This window comes from Brachycentrus maculatus, unplaced genomic scaffold, assembly GCF_059751285.1.
Source record: "Brachycentrus maculatus isolate JH-2025_06_01 unplaced genomic scaffold, ASM5975128v1 h1tg000173l, whole genome shotgun sequence".
NCBI classification, from domain to species: Eukaryota; Metazoa; Arthropoda; class Insecta; order Trichoptera; family Brachycentridae; genus Brachycentrus; species Brachycentrus maculatus.
This window is the reverse complement of record NW_028280926.1, coordinates 1,643,158-1,663,463: the sequence shown is the minus strand read 5'-3', so window position 1 is coordinate 1,663,463 and position 20,306 is coordinate 1,643,158. Positions and strand designations below refer to the sequence as shown.

At 30.5% G+C, this 20,306-nt stretch overlaps 1 protein-coding gene across 4 annotated transcripts in view; it reads left to right on the top strand.

Annotated features, from left to right (window-relative positions):
- Window positions 1-20,306, top strand: part of smash (smallish) — a 254,304-nt gene that overhangs the window by 159,235 nt on the left and 74,763 nt on the right. For all 4 annotated transcript variants that reach the window (XM_088262088.1, XM_088262087.1, XM_088262085.1 and 1 more), the window contains exon 4: window positions 11,660-11,699. The gene's annotated coding sequence lies outside the window, so the exon portion shown is untranslated. The remainder of the gene's footprint in view (window positions 1-11,659; window positions 11,700-20,306) is intronic.

Below are 20,306 nucleotides of genomic sequence, written 5' to 3'. Positions count from 1 at the left end.
CTTTGCCTAATCACATATCGTTTATCATTTTTAAAAATTCTATTGAAAAAACTGGTTGACATTCGAGACTGTGTACTTCGATCATAGTATATCTTTTTTAATATTACATTTTTTCTTCGTAAATTCCTCAACTCAAGTTCCTGATCAATTCGATCTTTTGAGCTCGTACAAAAGTATTATTTTTTTACCGCGATAAAATTTAATATGTCAAGGTTGTTTGTTGAATGTACAGCACTTAGGGCATATTCCTATTACATAAATCTTATTAATAATATAATTACTATCATGATGGATATTTTTTCCAGCGAATAAAATAAATAACTAAACCCATATTATTATTACTTAAACGATAAACGTTTATGCCCAACACGGATCTGTATTAAATGCCGTGAATTAATTCATTATTGTTTACTTAAATTGTATTTTAGGTAAGTAACTTTATTTTTTTGCTGGATAAAAGGTGTGTTGAGTAGGAAAGAACGGCAGAAAAAATTAATAATGCGAATATAATTGGAAATAGAACCAGAGGAAAACTTAAGGCATGATCAAGTAATTCACAATTTTGTGACTCAAGACTTTGTTCGACCCTTCAGTTGGCATATTTTACCTGAGATTTCGTTGCGACACTTAATCTAAAAGATCTCCAATATACTGAAATATTATAATCCTTAAAATTTTGTAAACGAAAATAGGACACTAGGGAGAAGAATTCACTTTCCGCTGTTTTCACATTTTCAGAAACTTTCAGGATCTCAAACTTTTGTAATATGTGGTTTTCCTTTCATACAATTCGCTCACACCTTTCAAGATCGTCATAAATAAAATAAAAAACTAGATTTTTCAGAAGAACGTTTTTAAAGTTTAAAAATATAATACAATGTATTAAAAATAAATATCTAGCCGCTTATTGAACTTTTCACTGTGCAACAGATCTTTTTAGGTAAAACCTGAAGGTTTTTTCTCCATTTAAAAAGTATTAAGTATATCTAAAAAAATTAAACAATACATTTTCTTCAAAATGCAAAAACAACACTTTCTGCCCTGTAATGGGTAAATATTAAGTTAAAAATATGCCTCTTTTGCTGGGATATAGTACATTTTCTGGGCATTCCGAAAACATGCACAACTGAAAATTCACGATTTTTGATTTATGACGTTCTTGAAAGCAGTGAGCGAATTGTATACAACTAACGCGAAAGTTAAATTCACTGTATTTAAATTGAATATCAGGACATTCTTTGGATCATCGGGGCTTAGGGATACCATTGTCAATAACGGTGACAAGTCCTGACGTATCGAATGGCAACTCTAGGAATAACGCAGGAAAATATTTGTGTCGTCAAAATTCAAAAGCAGCACGATATACTTTTATTTCACATAAATATATCACAATTTCACCAAGACATAATCAACACAAATAAAAGTATTTTGTTACAAATGACGAGACAAAAAATCCCATGAACTATTTAACTGTCCAAAACTTTACAAACATATTTCTTAGGTGTGCTCGCGTTGAGTTATTTTTTACCTCGACACGGAAATTCTTTTACTTTGATTATTCCGAAATTTTTGCTTAGTTTCGATGGTTTATTTTCTAAATATGTCGAAAATTCAACGCGGAACTTCTTGCCGAAGACTGTGGGGAGTATGGCACCAATTTATTGCGTTTTTTGTTTCTTCGACGTCTCGTGCTCACTCGGAACTGATCAAAGAATGATATTATCATACTTCCCATTTCCGTTAACTATCCATAAAAGAGACGATGATGAATGAACTCACTAATCACGTGCCGTCATTCTAAATAAATGCCTATTTTTTACACTAATTCTGTTTGATTAATTAACTCATTTAAAAATAGGATGTACGGAAATGGGGACTCGTCTCAAGAAAGCTAATTTCAGTCATGAAAATTGTTACATTTTAAGGTCAGGTTTGCCCACGCTCGCATTTCTAACCAATATGATTAGTTTTTAAATTATCTATGATTGACGTGTGAAAAATTGTACCTACCGAAGACATACCACGCACTTACAAAACTAAATACAATAGTTAAAAATTTATTCCGATCGTATGTACGCACTGTACTATTTACTCATCAGAAATACACGTTTTTCACTTCAAATTGGAAGTTTCACGAACCAAATTGGATGCTTTACTAATCAAATTGGACGTTTTACAAAATAAATCAAACCTTATGTTGTATTTTATAAACAAAGTTAGAATTAAAAATATATATGTATTTAAAGTAGTAGGTACTCATGATTCAAAGCAGTATTGAAAATCTTGTCTGAAATTTTTAGTACACATCGCGCGCACAGACTATGACAACGCGCTGCGCAGGTTTGCCAACTTGGCGACTAACGCACTTGCTAGTCTTAATAAAAAAAGATTTGGGCATGTATTCACAGGTATATGAAGTGCTTATATATATATTTTTTAAATTCCATATTTTTTATAAAATGCAATATAACGTCCAATTCGATTTGTACGTCGTCCAATTCTAAGTGGAAAACCTGTATGACTTTCAAAACGTGCAAATCGCTTTACAACAAAACTATTTGTTTGCGTGTTAGTACGCAGACTTTTTTCAGCACCATCTCGCATGATAGGAGGTTGATAGTTTTTACATTGCCTCCACTGAGAAAGTTTCTCGTTTTGATAAACGGAAAGATTCAATTAAAATAATTTATTCATTGATTTTGATGTGTTATTTCAGATTGATGGTGATGGATAGAATATGATATTTCTATTCTGATTTCTATCACAAACCAGTCTACTTCCTCGTCCAGTTATTCTTCTGCCTTTTTTTCCACCTAACTAACATGATCTATGCATTAGAATCCATATCTTTTTTTGTGGCTCCATTGTTGATTTCTTTAAATCTGATCCATAAAAGAAAGCGAGGTGGTCTTAAAATATCGCAGCAGAATTTAAAAACATTTTCATTAACTGATTCGGCTGTCATCTATCCATTTTTAATTTAAGTCATCCATTTTAAATTCAAGTTTTACTTAGTAAATACCACCATTTCTTAAAATCTTCTAAAATCAACGTCCTATGGTCCTGGAAATAATCCAGAATTCATTGGTGTATTCATTCGTGTATTCATTCGATTGAGTGTCGTTTTATTGAATAACGTCTTCAATGGCGTTTTAACTAAACTCTAAAATATATTTATTGACTTGGCGTTTAATTTGTAGAACTCCATTTTAATTTATGTATTAATTTTAAATCAAACACAGATTTTTTGAGTCTACTAAGTTGTATTTTATTAACAAAAAACACATCTCTAAAATATAGTTTGTATCCGCCTGCATAGTGGTAGTGGTTACCGCACTTGTCATATTGCTGGAGGTCTTGGGCTCGATTCACCTAGGGATCAAAATAAACAGAAGTGTTTATATTTTTATTGTGTTTTTAATATATTGTCGTATTTTCATGTCGAATTTAAACGCATAGTCCTAGGTTTATCCTTGTATCAATATTAATATTATTTATTAAATCGGACACTGGATTCACCCTTCGGTTGAGAAGTCAATTTGAAATAAACATATCATTCTGCATTCAAAAGAAACAAATATCATGGCTATATAATAATATATTTGGCTAAACATATATCATAATGCAATATGGATGTTCAGTAAAAGTACAAAGTGTAAAAAGTGATCGCTTAAGCCAGCCAAATGCCAGATCGTAAGCCCTAGGATGCTGAGACTTCCATCTTCTTACATAAAAAAGGAAGAAGGCACATGTTTCATATCATGTTGAGACACCTTTAAAATTATCCTAGTCTATTGGGATTGTGTTCACCGTCCATCTACAGCACTTCAGTAAGTTCAGACACATAACAGTAAACCGACTGACCATGGTCCACGCCTCTTGCAGACCGCTCGTACAACTGTTATGTTTACAGAATTGCGTGCTCCCACGGCCGTGCAAAAACTCTACACTCTACCTCTGCAGCCACCACTTACAGGGTTGCCTTACTTTTTAGTAGGAAGCAGAAAAATTTAAACACATTTATCAAATTGATACGGAAGAAGTTTTCTTCAAGACTGGCCTTTATTTTGACTAACTAAATACTTATCCCTTTAACTGCCTACACCGGTGGACTTCTAGAAAATTTGGTGGTGGATTTACAAACTTGTATTTATTTAGATTGGTAGTGACAGGGATATTGAATGCGTTCAAATGTAAATTCACAGTAAAATCGGGATACTATTTTGTTTCACATTTTCAATAAATATCGCAACTTAGTTTAAAAAAATTGCTTTGCAAGAGAAGGTCTGTCAGGAAGCCTAGCTGCTTCTGTATCAGATCTGGGAATGCGGTGGGACAGCTTTTAATGGCCTTTATTTTTCTTTTGTTGATCTTAAATTTACAATATAACGCGACAAGAAACAGAAAAACGCCGGGCGTTATGTCATTGGCAGTCTATTTCAGTCGGCCAGTGGTTTTGCAATGTATTTTTCATTCCTGATATTTTAAAAAGACTACATACAATAAAATATTAGAAAAACATCATATGCATATAAGCATAACCTCTATGCTGCATATGTTTACTTCTAAAATTTTTTATGGAATTCTCTAAGCGAACCTCTAAGTGAGTTTCATGTACTTTGGCATATGCACTTTGTATGTTATTTTTTATTTTACTTATATCAAAGCATTACAAGTTACTTCAATATATGATACATTCGAAATTGAAAACTTATTTTTATCTTATTTTCTTTTTCTTTTTATTTTCCTTATCTTTTGAAAGTACCTGTTTAAAATCATTTCGAATTATAACTTATTATAATCGTCTACCGGTTCCACGGCAACCTGTTCCTTCTGTAGGGTGTACTAAAAACAATTGTATTTTTTGGTCCTTTTTAACCATTATCCGCACCCCATGGTGCATAGGGCACTGCATCATATCGACATTTTGTCATATTTCACACCATGGCAACGTGAGTTCTAACCAGGTAAAATACTACCCACACTAGATTATCCCTCCTGTTCCCAACACAGATTCAAATAAAACATATTGAATTAGTTAGAAGAAACAAAAATCCACTAAATGATCTATCTTGTACGTAATAAGCAAGGTAAATAATAAATGCAATTCCCATCCAAAAAAACTATAATAAAAATGTAACTTTGTTTTAAAATCATTCATTCATTCATTCAAACCCTTCTCCGCACCCCAATGGTGCATAGGTTACTGCATCATATAAACGCAGTGATATCTTGATCATTAACACATGAAGGAAAGGTGATCAGCCCTCCGCTTCAGTTACCAGGGTAATATTGAATAAATATAACAGTGAAAAAAATCACTTAAATTTATTTCACCCTCCCTGGGAATCGAACCCGGGACCTCCAGTACGGTAGCCGAGCGGTGCTGACCATTACACTACGGAGGCGGAAAAAACTATAGCGATTTTAAAACAAAGTTACATTTTAATTATAAAACGGAAAATCACAAAATTAGTGCTTCAAATATACGTAAATTATTAAAAAAAAACTGTTAACAAGGTAAAAAATAGTTTTGACAATTTTATATAAATCGTTTGTTACAGTAATGTCATGGTAACGTTTTCGAAGCTGCGATGTTTATAAACTGTATTATTACGCAATAAAGAACCCATAACAATTCCATCATGCCTCGTACGTGGATCCCTGATTGTGACCGTTACTCGGTCGGACTCTACAACTATGCGATTGACCGAGTGTGGTATAACGTGTAATATAACCCAATAGCCATACGCGCTATTACGTAACTATACGTATAGTAAAAACTCATTGTTTAACAACCGTTTTAATCGGTATTTATTGAATGTTTTTGCGTTGGATACGAGCTATGGTTTTATTAAATGCCTGCAATAATAATTTAACATTGAATGTCCTAAGAATAGAATATTCCGACTTTAAAAGTGACCTTGGCTTTTTATTGCCATTTTGGAGTGAGTGATTTTTACAACATTCTGAGTGTGTCCAAATAGTTACTAATCTGGATTATCTCCAATTATAGGAGCTATTTTTTACTTTTTTTGACATCTCAATATATGATGAAGAAAATGGAAGTCATTGTTGTTTCATTGGTTATTACTATTTTCATTGCTTCACAAGCACTGTAAAATGAATCATAAAAGAATTGTGTGCTTAATTTTTTTTCTTTTACCAAATTTAACTAAATTGGTTAAAATTAATTAACAAATTAATTAAATATAAATTAATTTTAACCAAATCAAGCCATAACAACGCGTGGCCGGGTACAGCTAGTTTAAAATATTTTTTATTTTTATTTTAGTAAAATTTAAATATGTAGTCATTTTTAAATACATTAATCTGCCGTATACTTAGTTGCAAACAAATGGGTTTGAACTATGACGTATATATATATATATATATATATATATATATATATATATATATATATATATATATATATATATATATATATATATATATATATATGTATGTATATATATATGTATGTATATATATATATATATATATATATATATATATATATATATAATATATATATATATATATATATATTTATATATATACATATATATATATATATATATATATATATATATATATATATATATATATATATATATATATATATATATATATATATATATATATATATATATATATATGTATGTATATATATATATATATATATATATATATATATATATATATATATATATATATATACATATATATATATATATAAATATATATATATATATATATATATATATATATATATATATATATATATATATATATATATATATATATATATATATATATATATATATATATATAAAAGAATTGTGTGCTTAATTTTTTTTCTTTTACCAAATTTAACTAAATTGGTTAAAATTAATTAACAAATTAATTAAATATAAATTAATTTTAACCAAATCAAGCCATAACAACGCGTGGCCGGGTACAGCTAGTTTAAAATATTTTTTATTTTTATTTTAGTAAAATTTAAATATGTAGTCATTTTTAAATACATTAATCTGCCGTATACTTAGTTGCAAACAAATGGGTTTGAACTATGACGATATATATATGTATATATATATATATATATATATATATATATATATATATATATATATATATATATATATATATATATATATATATATATATATATATATATATATATATATATATATATATATATATATATATATATATATATATATATATATATATATATATATATATATATATATATATATATATATATATATATATATATATATATATATATATATTTATATATATACATATATATATATATATATATATATATATATATATATATATATATATATATATATATATATATATATATATATATATGTATATATATATTTATACTGAAATTAATGATTAATACTCGAACCAGTGGTAAAACTTCTTCCCAAAGTTATGTGTCATCCTCGAATAGTTTCAGTTATTAGCATAAAAAACTAGAGACTGTTGACTTCAGTTTCAAGATCGCGAATCTCTAAAAAAAATCAAGTGTTTAATATCGCCTTAAAATTAATAAAAAAGAACTTGATAATTTATGAAGTGGAAACGAGAGGATACTCGCTCCATTAAACGACTAAAGTACTCGGTTAAGTGATTGAAAGATATTGAAAAATTGGCATGTAGACACTTTAGCAATTCAAGTGTTATTTTATGAATTATTTTCTAATGAGTTTTATTGCTAAAACCGTGACTTGTTTTCTCAAACAATTTTATTATAAACATTGCGTTTTTTCTGCAGTAAATATTTCCATACACTACAATTTTTGAACAGATACGCACGTAAAAATCTTCTTAGGGAATGACGCTAAATTCTTTAGTTAAAAACGTTTTTTTTTACTCATTATGTAAAACAGACAAATCATATCTTTGCTGTTATCTATCCTTCGGTATTTCAAAAACCTTTTTTACAAGTTTTTAATGTTTTTTGATCAGATACTGTTGAAAAATATTTGGACGTAATTTCATTACTCATCATTTTGACCGTAATAAATTTCCTCAAAAGTGTCACCACATTAAAATATTGTAACTTTTTAAGTTAAGATGTAAAATAAAGCTTACGTGTTAATCACCAAGAGTTTCAAGTGTGATTTTAAAAACGAATTTGAGACAAAATCGTTTGAAAACAGTATTTATTTATAAAGATAGATGCTGGGATGTCAAAATGTTAAAATAACTCATATGTGGAGAAAACACAGACTGAACAAATATTTTTCTTCTTCTTCATGAGCCCTCGGCCTCTTCCCCTTCTTTCCACTCAAAATTGGACTCAATAAAAATTTTGTGATTTTTTTATACTACTACTACTACCACCACACCATTTCCCCGCAGGGGTATGCAGAGAGGATGGAACGCCACACTTTTCTGTCCTGACATACACTCCTCGCCTCCTTCACATCCATACATCTAGTCATACATGCCCTCCGATTACGCAGACTTTTGACACCTCCAGATTTTAGGTTCTGATTGATCTTTTTATAAAAATTTTAATTGATTTACTTATATAAAATATTACATGATTTTTTTATAAAAATATGTAAAAACCACCGCAAGTTACTTTTGAATCTAGTCTTCGGTTTGTCACGAACATCACTTATTTATTGCATTTTTAAAACTTTTTATTGGAATGATTACATTTTTAACCACATTAATATGATTGAATTATCCCAATCACATTTTCTTATTCATCATTCACTTCTTGTGGTGTACAAGTATATTGACATGAATGAAGGCAATTTACCTTTGTTCGATTTCTCTGATCAGCGACTAAAGAAAAGACATTCGTAACGAATTCAATGCGGACCTTTTTGTCGCTAATTTCTCCTTACCGGCATTCTCATAATCAAGCAGTGCAACTCTCGCTTGTTTAAGTAATTATTACTACTTGCCTTCGTGAGAAAATGACGTCACGGGTTTAGTTTCGCAATGTGGCACACTTTTGCTATTGTGTTTGCAAATTGTTGACTTCCGGATGTGGCACTGCGTTTCGGTTCATAAACCGAAGTGAATATGTTCACGTTCTTATCTATGCACGATTATGCCATTGAAGCTACATGTGAAGTGAAGCATATATATATAAAATCCTTCAAATTCGTCCGCAATTAGCATTGATTGCAGGTCATTTAAAATGAAAGAAAATTTACAAAAAAAATTGCAAATCTAATGAAATTATTTATCCAATTTGCTTCAATTTACCTTTATATAATTTTTTCCTTTCTTTTCACCTCAATGTTTATAACGCATAAAATGTTTTAAAAAAAAATAATATTCAATGTAATTTATGAATTTGTCCCCGTAAAAGAGATCGCAATATGCCAACCAATGCGCCTCAATGTGATCAATTTTAACCTGTACCAAAAATCTACATTGGTATAACCCAGTTTTGTATTAGTAGTTTTATCCGCGTCTGCAGTGTAATTGGCTACAGTGCTAGAGATTTCGGGTTCAATTGCCAGGGTGGTCAATATTAATATAAGTGTTTTTCCACTCTTGTATTTATTTCCAATTACCCTTGACTGGTACCTGAAGCGTGATCACCTTGACATCATGCAATTAACGATCAACTTAATATTGCATCAATATAATGCAGTGTCCTATGCACCACTGAGTGCAGTTGAGGGTATTATCCATATAAAAGTAACTCTCAACAATAATTACAGATTTTTTCAAAATATTATATAATTTTTATTATTATGATTGTGATCATACTAAAACAACGACTAAATCTTTTTTACAATTTTATTTTATTTGATCAGTGTCCGGATTTCGTCGTTACCGACGTCATCAGACTAGCGATGTCGGTGACAACGAAACCCAGGCACTGGTCAAATAAATTATAAGTGGAAAAAAACAATGTAGTTGTTTTATTACTCGGATATTAAATGCAGTTCCACCAAGACGTGGAGTACGAAACAGAAATGTAGTATAAATTCTTTATCAATTAGCTATTTTCTGGACTTTGTCACCTTGTAACTTTGTCTTTGGCTGGTAACTTTAGTTAATTTATGAAATTAAAAATACACTTTTACCAGTAACTCATACTTGATGTCAGATGTTGATTCTTGCAAGGTAAGCTTGTATTTTTTTAAAAACACAAATCATGATTGAAGATATTTTAAACGGCATTTTATTTCTCTTCGAAATGTCTTCCAAACCTGCTTAATTTAAATATTAATTAACTTTATTTACAATGCGTTTTGAAATTGAGAAGTATATTTAAATTAGCCATTTACGTTTTATTTATGGTAATGATTAATCTTTACTTTTGACGATTTGCCATCACTTGTGTTAATTTATTGATAAATTACTGCGCAAAAAGTTAGTGCATTGAATTTTCTCTCATGAATTAAATGAAACCATAAAAGCTTTAAGACAGGATAATCGATAGCCCGCTACTTGATTTTCCATAAAATCGTGTAAAATTAAACTTAATTATATTTTGATGTAGCTTTAAACACCGTTTTTGTATTGAAATCATAATTTTTCCTTAGAAATAAATATATATGATTGCTGTTTGATATCGACGCGTTTGTTTTAGGTAATCCTGCTTTGAAAAAGTAATCGAGTTTTATTTGCATTTTTGAAACTTGTTTTATTTTTTTATTTTTTATAATCAACTCTCTAAAGTGCGTATAATACTTATTTGCCGGATTTTTCGTCCATTATATCCAAAGTTCGTAAAATAGAGGTCCGTTATATCGAAGTTTTACTGTAGGTTCACTAATATTTTTTAGTTGAATGACGTCATAAAAAACTTATCTTAAAAAAAAGTTTTCTTAAGAGAAGAGGTATATAGTGCGAGAGGGGGTAAGAGGTAACCATGCGCGCGGGATCTGCGCATGTTAAGATAATATTGTTTGTCTTTTAATTTTATTTCGTATATAATTTTTAATTTTTTTCCTTCTTAAAACGGAAATCGAACTCGCGGCCTTGTGGATGCCAGGCTATAACTTTACCGTTAGTCCAGACAGGTGGTCGTGCGAACTGGCGTACAGACTAATTAAAAACGAATGGCAAACAATAATTATTCTTCTCGCGCTGTATATAATGTATTATAATATTTTGTATGGGAGAGGCGTACTGTAGGCGTTACGTTTATGGCACTGACACGTGTCTCATCCAAACCGAACAGAAAAATAATATTTTTTATAAATGACATTTCGGCAATACCTGGCAAAAGTCGAAAGCCCACATACCTATTTATTTTCATTGAGAAAATGTTTTGTTTATTTTAAAAATAATTACAAATAATATTAATATGTAGTAATATATTTCTTGATCTATGGCGATGCATGCTTCGTCCATCCTTACTGGACGATGTCTCGTGGGTAGTTACTCCTCTAAACCAGTGGTTCCCAAATACTTTTTATGCGTATCACTTCAAGATAGACCTCGAACTCGCGGTAATGATAAATAAAAAAATTAAACAAATCAGTTTTTCTTACACATTTGTTACCATCAAAATACAGTTCTAATGACGACATCAGTTTAATGTGACAAATTATTTTTACACACTGGGTAACGCCTGAAAAAATTATGAATCACTTTTATGGAATCGTAATATATCATATATACGTCTAATTTTACTTATTGTTTGTTTCAGATTTTCACACTTGAGAAACCAGGAATTTTGAACTGATAAGGTGAGTTAAAATTACATTAACAATAACATATTTTAGTTTGTCCAATTTTTTTTCACAAATTTAAGTTTTTGCTCCATTTTATTGATTTATTTATATTAAGCTTATTTTCTTATTGATATCTTAACACAGATGAAGAAGAATATGGAAGTCTAGGGATTTACAGATCTTTAGTCCAGTCAAAGGCTGTTTAGATCACTTTATACTCTTATAAAATTCACCATTCTACCCATGATTGACAACCACACTGTATTATAAATAAAAATATATATTAAAGGAAGATATTTGTGCTTCAAATCGAAACATCTTCTGCGTACTATTTAAATATTTTTAATTTTGAAAACTATGGCTGCTATTATCTTGCATTCGTTTATTTAACGATCAAGATAACACTGCTTCTAAACGATGTAATGGCCTATGATAAGAGATAAAAGGAGAAGAAAATGCAACTTCTTTGAGATGAAACCTTTTTTTGTAAAAAGATCTTTAACATTTCGTCGAACGCATTTATTTGGCTAAATATTTGACTGAGGAAATCCATTTCCATATACAAAAGTGAGGTGATTAAAAATAATTTATATAAATGAACAGATTCTATAACTTATTTTAATTAAAAATCTCAAACGTGTTTTCAGATTTAAAAAAATCCATTAGTGTTTTTTGTAGAATAAAATGGCAAAGTGGAGATTGCTGCGTTATTTATTATAATAATTAGTATCACCAGTTTATCTAAACAAATCCCCCGCGAGACTTCGAGGACATTTCTCCCACCTCGTCGAAAATAATTACATTCTGTCTTTACTGTGCTTGTGCAATTAATATCATTGCATAAACATCCATCTTCGTTCGAGAGCTGTCATGAACGTGCAATCATTTTACTCGTATGTTACATTGTTTATTACTTGTGATAAACATCTCATGAGAATTGTGTCACTTAAACTATTAAATGCTTTTTCAATATTCTAAATCATATTTGCAAGCATAATCTATAAAGGGATGTGCCATAATAATTGATGACAATTATGATAATTACGACTTTTTTTTAACCAATACTTAAATTACATTTGCATGTATCATGTATGTATGCTAGGGATTTGCAATAAACATCTCATGATAATGGATCATTTACAGAGAGGAATATCTAATTTAACATACTCAACCTATTAAGGATTGTATTAGACTCTTTTTGTGTTTATTACAGCCGATGTAATCAATGTTTTTTTTATTCATCATTTTCTTTTGGAAAATTCGCCTTCGTAAATACGTTGCTTTCGTAAGTTGGTAATGAACAACGTCGCAAAAACGACGACAAAACGACTTATTTTAATGTTGGTAACATTGCTAGATTATTGGCGGCTCTATTTGTTGATGTCCGTGGTCCTTGTTTTAATTAAACTTGTTTTAATCTTAAATATCGCTCACTCCTTTCAAGAACGTCATAAATCAAAAATCGATAATTTTCAGTTGTGCATGTTTTTGGAATGTCCAGAAAATGTACTATATCCCTGAAAAAGAGGCATATTTTTAACTTAATATTTACCCGTTACAGGGCATAAAGTGTTGTTTTTGCATTTTGAAGAAAAGGTATTGTTTAATTATTTTTTTAAATATACTAAATATTTTCAAAATGGAGAAAAAACCTTCAGGTTTTACCTAAAAAGATCTATTGCACAGTAAAAAGTTCAATAAGTGTCTTGATATTTATTTTTAATACATTGTGTTATATTTTTAAACATTAAAAACGTTCTCCTGAAAAATCAAGTTTTTTTATTTATGACGTTCTTGAAACGAGTGAGCGATATGTTATCATATTGATATAGCTTCTAAAAAGTTAAACCTTTTTTGAAATTTGCTTTTCAGTATACAAACGATACAGTATTGCAAAAATTGTAGTTTTATATTATTCAATTATATAAATTAAACGTTTAATATCAATTTATTACATACCACATTTAATAATAATAAAACCACAAAAATAATACAAAATTTACTATTCATTAAACTACTTTTAATATAATGTAGACATTTAATTCATTTATGTATAGTTTCTAAAATTTCCAGTAAGGCCATGTGTGTTTTAAACGGAAATATTTTAAAAGTTGTGACATTTGGCATTGCATAAATGTTTCTAGGCAAGGATATTTAATTTTTATAAATCAGCAACTATTTTTCTACGTCCGGTTAAACAGTGTAATCATACATCGCTCACTCCTTTCAACAACGTCATATATCAAAAATCGTAAATTTTTAGTTGTGCATGTTTTCGAAATGCCCAGAAAATGTACTACATATATCCCAGGTAAATCCGACATATTTTTAACTTAATATTTACCCGCTACATGGCAGAAAGTGTTGTTTTTGCATTTTAAAGAAAAGGTATTGTTTTTTTAATATACCGTAGAACGGGGCTACTTGAACTTTAATGTGTTACTTGAGCCCAGTACAAAAAAAAAATCTGTATTAAATTTGGTCTACAAGATTGAACGTATCGTGACAATAAGTGCCACCTGTCGGGGCAACAATGAATCATGTCGATACGTTCATTATTGTACACGAAATAATCTAAATATTTTTTTGTACTGGGCTCAAGTAACACATAAAAGTAGCCCCGTTCTACGGTACTAAATATTTTTCAAATGGAGAAAAAACATTCATTCCTAAAAAGATCTGTTGTTCAGTAAAAAGTTTAATAAGTGGCTTGATATTTATTTTTAAAACATTTTACTATATTTTTAAACTTTATATATTTTTAAAGTTTTTTTTTATATATGACGTTGTTGAAAGGAGTGAGCGACATGTGTAAATGTATCGGTATTTTCTGTTGTCAATACTGTTCTTGTTTTTATTTTCACTCAATGAATGCTCTGCCAGTCGTATGCTGCGTTTGAAGGAAACTGGTTTTCAGTTGTTTCTCTAATTCGACCGATTTATTACTGCAGAGAAATTTATCGCAATTCACTTTTCTAAACATCGGAGAAGTATTTGATGTAATTTCAGGCAGGGGACCAAACATGGAAGAAATTTCTTGTATATTACAGGTGCTCGCTTGAAGAATGTATGCTGTAACGTGTTTTATGCAGTATCGATGGCAATATATTTTTATTTCAAATACGAAGTAGGTATGTTTGTGCCTTGGACTTATAATCTAAACAAATAACTCATAGCGCGTCAGTTCGTTATCGACTAAATACTAGCTAATAGATTTCCCTTAATCGATTCGATAGTCACTTTGTGGTAATATAAATCCATGTTTAATTCACATTTTACTAGGTTAATAACACTAGTTCTTAAAATATACTGTGACACGTGTTTCGATGCATCCGCATAATCACGGTGTTTCAAAATGATGCGGAATGCATCGAAATCGTATATAAACGTATCACAATACATTTAAGAAAGTAGTAGTATTTACCAAGTAAAATTTTGTTTATGAATAGATTTTCCACCAACTTTCGTTATATAAAGTGATTTGTTCATAATTAATTGTCTGCACAGTGTAGTCAGAACGTTAAGTTATCGTGTCGGAGGTCCCGGGTTCGATTCCTAGGAAGGTCAAAATAAACATAAGTAATTTTTCCCTCCAATATTTTATTTAGTATTACCCTGACCTGGTATCCCAAGCGCAGTACCTACTCATCACTTTTCCTTCATGCGATTAACCAACAAGATAATAGTGATTATATGACATTCGACACCTGAAGCGGAGGGCTGATTACCCTTCCTTCTTGTGTTAACGATCAAGATAACACTGCATTTATATGATGTAGTGCCCTACGCACCATCGGGTGCGGATAAGGGTTTGAAGAAGACGTTACTGTACCTTTTTATAGCCGTGCAATATTTTCAAATTTTATTTCCATTCATCTTAATACCTTCAACAGTCCATTTTTTAATCGTTACCTATCGAACTTTTATCAAATATATTAACCTAACTGATCTCACTTTCCAAAATTATTTATATTTTGATTATTCGAAAGCAAAATCAATTTTACTTCAGATATTAATGATTCTGGAATAAAACGTGTTTTAGACTAGACGATAACAAATTAAGCTGCATAACATCGTAGTTCCTTTCTATTTCATTCGATAATTTTAGATATTGGCATATTCAATGTTCTAGTCCAATTAAATACCTTTATTTTTAAACATTCAGCATGCTGGTATCGTACGATCCATTTGCAGGTTTCTTCTAGACAGAACTTGACAGTGATACGAACTTTTCTGTACCGGAAATTATTACGTTACGATAAATTATTGTTGGATGGAGAACATATACCATAAAACGCCTTGGACTCTGTCATAATAGTTCCGATAACAATCATTATAAAAAGCTAAAAACGTATGCAGCAAAATAATTATTTTAAATTTCAAGTCTCTACTGTAGAAACCATTTTTAAAAAATACACTTATTCTTCAACTATTAAATATTTAAATCTAAAAATAGTTAATCATTGAAAATCTAAATTGATTTCCACAAAAAAACAATTCCTACAAAACTACAAATATTTGAGAACCTCTCTACAGATGTAAATAAAAAACATATTAAAATTCTTAAAAATAAATTACATGTCGTTTATACATATTAATTGAATAAATTTACACACATACACACACTAAATAATACAATAAAAAACCCTTATATTATTAAGTATGTAGGTATCAACAACAAACATTGAGTGTAAGTCCTTCTCCAAGCACAAGAGCTTAGTATCTTTTTTGGAGAGGCAGAGTAACTGGTACATATAAGATAAAAGTAGAAATGTCTAGTAAATGAATTAAATTATAATATTTTTTGTAACTACATTAAATAATTACAAAAAACTATATTATATCTAATATATTGAGTTATTTATAACTATATTAAATAATTGTCCGCCTCCGTAGCGTAATGGTCAGCACTCTCGGCTACGATAATGAAGATCCCTTGAGGTAGTATTTTACGAAAATGGCGCCATATAAATTATCATTTAAAAAAAATATATTATTACTATCCCGGGTTCGATTACCAAGAGGGGGGGGGGTCAAATAATTAAATGTGATTTTTCCACTCTAACATTTATTCAATATTACCCTGGACTGGTACCTGAAACACAGGGGTGATCACCTTTCCTTCATGTGTTAACAATCAAGATAACACTGCGTTTATATGATGCAGTGCCCTATACACCAGTGGGTGCGGATGAGGGTGTGAAGAATATATCAAATAAATAAATAAAAAAAAATAAAAAAATGGTAATCAATTGTCTTACGACCTTACGAGTATCTAAGAATAGCCACGGTTCTACAGGTGTCGACTAATCTTGAATATATTCAATTGCACTTACTGTTATTGTGTAAAATCTTAATTAATTGATTACATATTGTCTAGTTGTCTCGTTTCTATCTACTGGACAACTTAATTTATACGACGAAAGTGGGCGTTCGTTGTCCATATAAAGTATTTATCTCAAATTGAAGCAATGCAGTCGGATTCACATTGTCTTAGAACGAGATGCGTCGCACACCGCCGCGTCCGCTTGCTGCCAATTTTTCGCATCAGAAATTCAGACGAAGCGGGCGTAAAGATTGTAGATAGACGAAGGGAAATTGTTTCCATGTTGCGTGCTAACGGAACATGTAGTGAGGAAGCGTATGAAAGTTCCTTCCGGTTTTCGGAAAACAAGTATCCAAATGAAAACATAATTCATCGACATTGACACTTAAAAAAATATTACTGTTATGAGTTAGTTTGTTTGAAAAGTTCATCATTATTTCCTGAAGATTTCCCAAAGGGGGCTGAATTTTAATTGCATGTATGAAGCACAATTTTATAGGTGTGTCCAAATCCTTATTCACAGATCTGTGTTTCTCCACATAGGAGCTATTTTTACATTTCGATATCTTAACAAAGATGGAAAACAATATGGAAGTCTGGGTAATTAAAGGGAGTACGATCTATCATAGATTGGTTAAAGTGATCAATTTACACATGTGTGACATTTACCGTTCTACCCATGATTGACATCCACTCTACTAAAATTTTTGAAACTCGGAAATATATCATATAATTCTCACGTCGACGGCCATACGTAAAGAACTCTATCTGCAAATCTGTTACTTTACAGGAGAGAGCTTAGAAGATTTTTTTCAACGTATTTTTTTTTTATTAATTAAGGATTTTATCTGAAATTCTAAACTAGTATTATGATTATGTATCCAAAAACACGATAAAATAATGTATTAAATCGTTTTAAAACTTTACGCTTTGTCTTTAACTTTTGGAGTTCAGTTCATTTCGAAATTTCGATGAAGATTTTTTTTTTTAAATTTTATTTTTAGATAACGGTCAGTTGATAACATACACCAAATATCTCAAAATTGACAAAAATGTAGTTAGAGCACTTTACGTAGGGCACGTCGATATGAATGCCATCGTATGTTATATATTATTATATTATGTACATATATACACATTATGCTTTTTAAATTTTTTTTTGTTTTACTTCGTTCAAAATACTTCTATGGTAGCATAAATTTTATATAAAAATATGCAATATCCGTAACATGTATTTATTTTTTAAAAAATAACGTTTTTCGTAATTAATTATTACTTAAATTTAAACGACCATATAAAATTCGTTTAATGGGTGATTGAGTCTGATTTTCTGACGATACGGTTATGACTATGGAAAGAGGCGCTGTAAACGGGTTTGATGAAGAAACTATCGATACTCGATCAATTAAAAGATGCCTAACACCACTGCACTAGGAAAATGCATTCCACATTATTTCCAAAGCGAATTTCCAAACACTTTCCAATACAACAAGATATCTTTACGTAATAATGTCAATTTTTAGTATTTAAAAAATACACGAGACACAAACCGATAGTGACGTCATTTTAATTTTTGACCTATCCCCGCTCTCTGATTGGCCATGTAAGTGAATTTTGCATTTTTTGCAAAATCGACTTACATGGATCTGGCGGATTTTGAAAGTAGGCGACATTTATGTTCAATAGTACACCCTTGATAGTTAAGGAACAAAAAAAACGAATGACAATAGAATATTTAGAACGACGCTTCTCTGACATTCTTGATAAATTTCACCGAACAACTGCTTGCTGCATTTCTCTTTCACTGAGTGTGGACTCTCTCCCTTCTATTAGATCGATATCATCATCTGAAGTAAAATCTGCTTCGCTCGCCCATGCCTCGGGGCTTCATGCTCTAAAACTCTAAATAGTTCCTGGTGCAGCCTCCTTCGTTTAATGCTAGTAATTGATACTGCAGTACGCAAACCAGATCTGTAATTCCAGTCCTTTGCGATGCAGTTTGCGCTACCTCTTATCTACGAAAAATTCCGCAACTCACTAGCGTGCAATTTAATATTCGTGCAGTCTTCTGGTCAGAAGCGGTTATTTGCGTCTTTAGGTAAGCACAGATAGGACGAAAAATTTATATTATTTTTTGACATCTCATCAAAGATGAAGAAGAATATGGAAGTCTGTGCATTTACGGGGCTGACTGGCAATTTAATATTCGTGCAGTCTTCTGGTCAGAAGCGGTTATTTGCGTCTTTTAGGTAAGCACAGATAGGACGAAAAATTTCTATTATTTTTTGACATCTCATCAAAGGTGAAGAAGAATATGGAAGTCTGGGCATTTACGGGGCTGACTAAATAAAGCCCCGTAAATGCCCAGACTTCCATATTCTTCTTCATCTTTGGTGAGATGTCAAAATAATATGAAAATAACTCCTGTTATTGGAGATAATCCAGATTATGTGAACAAGTATTTGGACACACTCAAAATGTTGTAGAAAAATTTCTAGTTTGGTTACTGTTTCTGTTTCTTGCACTGGAGATATCCAAGGTTCGCCAACGTCCTCGACTCAATCAAGCACATGTTTCTCATACATATGTTTAATTACTCTCTTGTAAAGTATACATGGCTATAGATGACCGTGGCATTTAAGTTTTAGGCTTTCATTTTGTCTTACTCGTATCAAGTTTTTATTTTATTTTTTTATTAGGGTTAACAACAGTAACATATCGTAGCCATACAGGAGAAAGTGACCAAGTGCATATTTTTACAAAAACGTGATCATTGACTATTTGATATCTTACTAGCTTAATATTACTTTAAAAAAATCCCAAAGGATTTTAAACTTGGAAGTATAATATATTAACTTCTTAAAAATGACCAACTGCATTAATGTTTATTTTCTTGCCAAGCAAAAGTGACTGAAATGGCTCTCCTGAACATTTTACGTTTTGTTAGTTGGTCACTTTCTCCTGTACGACTACTATATGTAAAACAAAACAATTAAAAGATATACATTAACCAAGCCAATTATAGTTAAGCACAGAAACAAAAAAAATAGAACAATATATTTAGTAAACCACAGAACCATAAAAATTAGTACTTATGTATAAACATACTTACGTTAGCAAAACCTCTACTTAACTCTCATTATTCATTTTTGTTCGTATATTCTTCTTCTTTTCATCGCTTGAGAGTAATTTTCCTTGTCTCGGGCAGCTCTAAACAGCGCCTCGACGGTCCTGATCCCTGTCCAATCTCGTATGTTCCGGAGCCTGGAGATCTGTCTTCTGCCCACACCTCGTCG